Source organism: Vanacampus margaritifer, chromosome 6 (assembly GCF_051991255.1).
Source record: "Vanacampus margaritifer isolate UIUO_Vmar chromosome 6, RoL_Vmar_1.0, whole genome shotgun sequence".
Lineage (NCBI taxonomy): Eukaryota > Metazoa > Chordata > Actinopteri > Syngnathiformes > Syngnathidae > Vanacampus > Vanacampus margaritifer.
Window position 1 is genome coordinate 26,858,264 of NC_135437.1, and position 8,488 is coordinate 26,866,751.

Sequence of the window (8,488 nt, forward strand, 5' to 3'; positions counted from 1 at the left end):
GTGTGTGTGAGGGTGGGGGTAAAAAAACACATATAGTTTGTCTGACAGTAAATTTGCCATTTAAAAAAAAAAGAAGACATACTTTACATTAGTAACTTTCCATTAATAATGTTCCTCATGATTATTGCTAAATGTGTGCGCTGCACAACTACCTTCAAAGATTTAGCTTGAATTTCATTTTTGTAATACAGTATTAACATGCATGTTATGTTTCTAAATTGTCAAGTAGATGTGAAAGAACACTTGCTCGCTCCCTGCAATTAACTGGTGAGCAGCCCAGGATGAACGCGCACGCCAAACATCAGCTCCAATCGGCTCCAGCTCACCCGTGGACCCAGAACAAGGTACGAAAATGGCCGGATGACAAGCCTGTGACGTTAAGATCCAAAAAGCTGACACACATGCGGGGCATGTGTCTCCATTGTGTGAAGGCGTTCCCGCCATGTTTGATGAGCGTGTTTGGGGGGCATTGTGTCGGGAAAGGGGAAGGAAGAGAGACGAGTGGAGCACAAGCTCGCCGAGTCCGGCCCACATGTTGGTGGTGTGGGAGAAACCAAGATGGCGGGCCACCAAGCAAAGGACGACGATAGTGAAGGCAAGTGGTCACTTTTACGTAGTGTGACAAATATTTTGAAAACATTGTCAATGCGCACAAGGGCTCTATAAATAAAGTTGCACATGGAAACTCCAAACTGACGATTGTTTTGACGTATTCCAGGGCGTGTGACATTTGAACTGACAGTGGAAGTCCCCGCTGTTACCATGCCAACAGACCTCATCAACAGTAGGTGGAAATGTGTCAACATGGATGTGAATTTTACATTTAGGCTCTAACACACACTACCTTTTTTTGGGCGGAATAATGCGATGTCTAATAGTCAGTAAAAATGTGTATTGAAAAAAAAATTCCTAATGTGTCCGCGTCATCCAGCGCAGCCTCAGAGAGGCGTGGCCTCACCACGAGAGAGCTCTCCACGTGTCACCTGCACACACACCTGCCCTCCATGCGGCCTGGCGGTCCCGAACGAGCTCGCTGGATCCCGCAGCCTGAGCGGAGTACGCGGCTCCGGCTCGTCGGTGAAGAGCGCCGGTGAGGCCGACTCCAAAGCACTTGCTGCTGCACCTTCAGGTAAGAACAATCAGGTTTCAGTTGTCACCTATTGGATATCAATGATTCACTTTTTATTGCGTTTTGGGGTCCATGGGAGAATTTTTTTTTTTTTTAAAGATTCTTAAAAATTAGGAGGCGATTATTTTTTTTAATTGTACTTAATCACATGACTTCACTAGTTAACTCCCGATTAATCACAAATTATATATGTTAGTTGTGAAGTTTTTCATTCTCTTGTTAACAAAAGTGGAAAAAAAAAGGTTAAACTAATAGAAATAGTTCAAATGAATTTTTGACGTTTATAGCCGTCAACCGCAGTGAATGAATAAAAAAAAAGACGTTTTTAATCGTAATTAATTGCATGACTTCACTAGTTAATTCGCGATTAATCACAAATTATATATGTTAGTTGTGAAGTTTTTCATTCTCTTGTTAACAAAAGTGGAAAAAAAAGGTTAAACTAATAGAAATAGTTCAAATGAATTTTTGACGTTTATAGCCGTCAACCGCAGTGAATGAATAAAAAAAAGACGTTTTTAATCGTAATTAATTGCATGACTTCACTAGTTAATTCGCGATTAATCACAAATTTTATGTACAAAACTAAATGTACAATAAAAAAAATCTAGATTTTCAACAAAAGTGGAAAAAAATGTTAAACTAATAGAAATAGTTAAAATGAATTTTTGATGTTTATAGCCGTCAATGGCAGTGAATGAGTTAAAAGAAAAAATGTAAAAGAAAAACAAATACCATCTAATTTGAATACAGTGCGGTGACTTGAGATACAAATAACCTGAGTTTTGCAAAACACAAGCAGTTGTTCAGCTGTTTTGTTGTTTTGCTTTGACTTGTGAGCAAAAATTTCAGATTTGAGTACCGAACTCAAGTCACTTCACGACAGCAGTTTGGCAGATGGTGAATTTATTGCAACTCCCAGTTTAAGTTTACTGTCAAACTAAACATAAACCAAATAATTATATGCTGTGTATTTAAAAAAAAATAACAACACAATTTTTAAGGAATGGAAGCCTATTGCTAACACAGAACATGCAAAACGCCACTGGTGGGCTAACAAATAGCATTGATAAGCAACTGATATTTGAACACAAACTGTGCAACATGTAGACAGCGTATATTCTTTATCCTCTGCAAAACTAATTTTACTGCAGCGTCTGAGTCATTTAACAGTGAGTAAAGCGCGTCGTTTGACTTTATGACTAGTATACTGCCATCCAGCGGCCAAGTTAATCACGATCAAATGAGTTGCAATTAATTAATCGAGTGGCTTGACCGAATTAATGAACTTTTGCATTGATTTCAATGGGGATGTGTTTTGAGTTAAGTGCATGCTCTCAGAACAAACTAAACTTATATCTCAAGGCATAGCTATAACTACCTGATCATGACTTGGCTTTTTTTTTATGTTGAGTTGACTGAATAAATACATTTGAGACCTCTTTTATTATTAAAAAAAAATATTTGTTAATTTTAATCTAATTTTACTTAGAATGTTTTATGTGCTTTTGGTAAAACCTATAGGCATTTTTTTTTTTTACATTATTCAAACAATTTTTAAATATACAAAATATTTGAATATATTGACATTATTTTATTAAATGTTTACATTAATTTAAAAATATTTAAACATTAAAAATGTTTTCACCTACTTGACCTTCTACGTTGTATTTTGTTTGTTGTCAAATCCTCAATTTTGAGAAATGTGTTCAAAGCAAAGAGAAGCTCTAAATGATAATGAAATGATAATGAAACAAAACAAAGCACATAGTGTTTTTCTGATCAGTTTAAATATGTGCCAGTTAGGAAGTTACGCATTAAATAAATACATCGCGCCAGTTTCCCCATCTACACACAACTACTTCATTAGCATACCATACAGTATATGCATATTTGTGTGTGTTTATGCCAGTGGTAGTACTACTTGCTCGGTTTAAGTAGGAAAAGGCCACGACCCGACTCCACGGGGAATTCAGCCATCTTCCTTTCATTTACTTTCTGGAGCAAACAGGATAAAACGACTCCAATTGCATGAGCTCGCACCGCCGCGTCTGGTCCTCGCGAGGATGAAGACGAACACTAAAACAACGAGTCGCATCACGTAAGCGCCACGCGAACGTACCACGGGGGGTTAACGTAGGCAATTTGGCACCCACCTAATTGGGGTAGGGCAGCAATTATGCGACGACAGCTTCTTTGTGGCGGAGACTCATCACCAGGGAGACTTTTGTGGCCTTTTTCTTGATGACTCTCCCTGGAGGGCTGAACGATGCTTGTGTGTGATTAAGGACAAAGCAATCGCACAGGATCAGTGCGGCTTTCAAGTTCTCCGAGACACCACCACAAACAAACATGGGAGATTAATTTGAGGGTTAATAGAACAATTACGCAGCGGGTTTGATGCTGACTGGCAGGCTTTTAAGAACACGTTATGACCTCTGGTTGTTCATTAAAGCAGATGAGCTGCACTGTTGAGTCGGGCTACGGCTGAGACGTCATCAATGGATTAAAGGAGGCGTAAGCATTTTGCAGTCGGGACTGGGAATTGTGAAAATACGGGAATAATTCACACCCAAGGAAATGCATTGGGGAAGAAAAAGTCAATTAAATAAATGAAATTAAAATAAATAAATACAATAATAATTCAATAAATTAAATAAATAAGTACATTATTCTTCATAAATAAATAATAATAAAATTAATGTAAATTCCCCAAATTATTTTAAAAACACTGATTCTGGGCTGATGAGATGCTAAAATCTGATGAGACTAAATAAATCTAACATCCACATACAGGAAGCCATGCAGCAAAAGGAAATGCTATGAAACGAAAAGAGAGTAATAGACTATGGGGAATAAATTCATGGGGCAAAAATTTGAATTACAATTGTGAGCATCTACTGAAACTCAAAAAGAAGTTGCTTCTTCCACCGGTTGCAGAATCAGTGGAGGTTGACGTTTGTGGCTCTCACTCTGCTTCATCCATCCATCCATCCTTCCTTTAGTCTTTCCTTTGGTCTCTTGATGTCTCCCTAATCCTGTTGGAATTCAGATGTATCCGGGGGTTGGTGAAAGATTCTGGATTTGTAACTCTGTGGGTGGAGGGTGGTGCCTGGTTGGTGTTGGATTTCACTTTGGTTCATCGTTCCTTCCTTTGATCCTTCCTCTGGCCTCCTGACAACTTCATGACTCTGGCGGAACTCTGAAGTGTCCGGTTAAGGTGAAAGGTCTTGTGTTTTTGTCCATCAGATTCCTGCGCTCACCTGTTGCTGGCCTGCCTCTCCTGCCGATGCTCCGCGCTCCTGCTGGCCCTCCTGGAGGCCTGCACGTCCGGTCTGCTCGACCTGTGCAGCTGCTGCTGCGGCGCCTGCGCCCGCTGCTGCGGCGCGTTGCGCCAGGCGCCCGCGGAGGAGCTCAACTGCCACGCCCACTGCCACTCGGTCCTCTTCCAGTCCTGCGGCGAGTCGACAGAGTGTCTAGAGTTTTGTATGGAGTGCTGCCAGATTTGCCGCCGCAACTAGTGGACGGCAAGGATTGAGAAATAACTGGGAAAATAAGAATGAAAATGTTAGGTCAAGTTGCCACAGGAAAATAGTGACTTTTTGGTTAATACATCTTAGTTTATTGTAACATACCAAGAGTGCAGTTGAGGAGCTTGAGTTTTACACTCTAAAAACATTGTCAGCTAGGATTTTTAAGTTTGATATTTCGGACAAAAATGTAAGATCTTTATTTAGAATAGTCATAACATTACAAGGATAACATTGTATAATTTGCCATGTAACAACTCCCACATAATACTTCCGATTTACACCGTTCGAATTTCAACTTGCTTCAAAAATTCACGCCTCCCGGGGTAGATATAATCTGATTTCACATTACTTACAGCATTCACACATTTTAACGTTAAATATCAAAATTTCCTCATTCATTTTCAATGGGACAGACATTAAAAATGTTCTAAGTCCCACTTTCCACGCCTACTTCCATACATGCAATTTATCATCATTAACATTTGTCTGATACTGCTCAGTGGCGCAGTTGGTAAACTGCATTGTCTAGTAACCAGGAGGTCGCAGGTTCAAATCCCACCTCCAACTGTACATAGAAAATATATCCATGACCATTATGCTAAGTGATGTACATGTATACCAACTGACTATCATATCAGGAAATGGATTATAATTTCACTGAAATGATTAAATGCATGTTAGCTTTCAGTATCAGATGACACTTCAATATAAATACACCATTAGCCATGATTAGCCAAGTCAAGTTAGCTCATGAATTAGAGCAATTACCTTCCACCACGGAGTACCTGGGTTCAAATCCTGCTTTAAGTAAATTATCTGATCATTGAATTGTCTTCATAAGCACATGCATTTAAATCTTAGCATTCAGCAAATAGCATTCAGTTCTTTTCTGCAGAAATTGCACTTTGTCTAGTTCGAGTTAGTAGTTTTCATTCAATTACAGTGAATGGGATTTTGTGGGAACCTTTGCAATCCACATGCCCTCATCATTTTCTTAATAATCCCACCACTCATGTCCCAATTTAAATTATGCTCGACATAAGCATGTCATCACCATGCAAAGCTGCCGTTTTATCGTCTCATTTGCTGTGATGACGACAGTTTAGGCAAAAATGATTATTTATTTCCTGTGAGATTTTGGGGAGGGGGACAGAAAGAAAACAGCAAGTAGCGTTTGAAGTATTAAAATAAATGTGCCAAGGCCATTTTATCTGTCAATGAAGTCTCGTTGGACAGCCAGCATGGGACTCATCAACTTGATTTTTTTATCACAAAACTGCATTTACTAAGGAAAAAACACATTAAGAGCCATTTAATGACTTTGACCCATTTGAGAAGGGCCCTCTTTGTTTGTTATCCGAGAGCAAAGTGTCTTGTTATAATATCGAGGCGTTGACTTCTACGCGAGGAGCCGGGGAGCGGCGCGACATCGGGCCTGTCATCTCCCCCTTGAATCCCATCACGTGTTTGTCTTAGAACATAAAAGAAAGCTTTAAGTCTGCCTAGATCTTCAAGATGGAAGGCAGCGTCTTTAAAAGGACGTCAAGCGGGATGACAGCAGAGAGTAAACAGCCAAAAATAAAACAGCAGAAAAAAAAAAATACAACATTATCAATCTGTCTGGAAAAGTAGCCAGGAGGTGCATTTAAATGGCATTTAAGACACTTTTTATTCTGCTGCTGCTGACAAGAAAAAGTGGTGATGTCTCACTTGGACCGCGGCGAGCGAACGTTAACAAACAAACACCTGCGTTTGTTCTGCTTGTCCACCTCGATTTGTTCTACTCTCAACTTTTCAAGACACAACTGATGTCTAGGATACCCTGGAGCTTATTGCTATTTTAACTTCCACTCAGCAGAATGCTACATTAGCACCATGTTCCCGGCAACCATGGCAATCACGCTTCCGGCCAGACAACACGGGAGGATGGGATGGGCAAACGTGAACCTCCCTGTTAGTTTGGTTTCTAAGGAACAGCAGTAATGTTCCCGGGTCAATTTGACCCAAGTGTTTAATAATAAAAACGCATTGCGAATGCTTCATTGCAAATATGTGAAATGAAACATTTTGAACAAGTTTCATCATGAAAAGCTACTATTTGTAGTTCTTTAACTTTGAAATGGGTCAGTTTGAGCCAGGCTATGTTTAATGTTCCAAAAGTGTCCCGATAACGAATCATAGCTCATGATGAACAGTTTTCAAAGCAATTGTCAAAATGAAGCATTTGAAATTTTGCTGAAAAGTTGTGGAAAACTACTAATTTGCAGTTCTTAAATTTTAAAATTGGTCAATTTAACTCATTCACTTCCAGCCATTTTCAGTGAAGCAACCCCTTTCGCTCCCAGCGGTTTTACTAGATTTTGACTGATTTTGCAAGGCCCACAGAATATTGTGTTCTATTGCTCTAAAAAACATGGAACCTACCAAAAGAAAGATTAGGGTCTCTTCTTTCATTGGGAAAAAAAAAGTATATTTGTATCTGCTTCCGTTATGTAGCAATTAGCATTAGAATATAGCTAAGTTTCATCATTATTCACAAACCTGTTGAAAACACTGACTTTTTGTAACATGGCCCTCGTTGATCTCTAATACTCTGCTGCCACCTGCTGGCCGTTTTTTGTAATAACTACCATCGCTTTCAGCGACCTCTTCAGGTCAGAGTTGCATCAAAGCCTTTTTTATGCTCTAGCATAAAAAACTTATAAATACTTTTTGGCGGCCATGGCAATGTTTAAAATAGAACGTTTCATAGTTTTTGGGAGCAAATGTGTTATTGTTCCAAAAGCATTCCAATAAACATGAGTAACCTTTTAAATTTAAAATGTGTCAAAGTGAGAAATTGTAATTGACAAGAAGTTTCTCAGCAGCAGCAAAAAAAAAAAAATACTCATATTTAATTTTTGTAAAAAAAAAAAAAATCGTTCAACCCTACTTTTAATTCACCTTGTTTGATTGCACCCTCTTTTTTTTTTTTTACACATTTATCATACTCCTCCTGATAGAAAAAAATCCCCACCCCTGGATTAAGGCAGCAGTAAAAAGTTTGATAAATTTATGTATTTTCACATGACAAGCCTTTGCTTGTTTCTTCTTCTTTTCTTTTCTTTTTCTTTTTTGATTGAGCATCAATGACAAAAAAGACGACCCGACAAGGAGAGCTTTGTTTTTAACCATCACAACTTTTCAAAAAAACAATCCTTTCAACTCCCCCACTTTCATTCATCACGTGTCTATTTGTATTCTTGGCCACATGTAAATCTGATGCGTGTAACCTCCTCAATCAAAGCAAGCTTTACATGTAGCGTGTGAAGTGGCATCAATTGGGGGAACAAAAAGAAAGAAATAATAACACTTAATAGTCAGTCTGTCAGATGTGCCCATCTGTTGTAAAGGAAACCAAAATAAATGTGAATATAATCATCTGAATATTTCACATTTGAGGGGCGGATCAAAGCGAGGAAAAGGCGCGGCAGAAGTGTGTGTGTGGTGATAGGGGGCCAATCATAAGCACATTGTGTCATTTGAATAAGTGAGGGGAATAGTTTCTTAACCGACGTATTCGCTCCACTTTCATGCCTTTACAGTGAGGCTGTATCAACGTATCAAAATAACACTAATGAGGGACGGATAAGACAGGGATGCGTGCATGAAATATTGATGCTCTTTTTTTTTTTTTCATATCATGAGAACACCTGCAATTACTGTACGTTACAAACAAACTGCATGACTGCTACTGTATATGAAATTGAGCCATTGTAGGTCAGCTGTAAATATTTATGTTTTTTCGACCAATGCAGATTTATTACAATCAGTATTCAGGTTATCA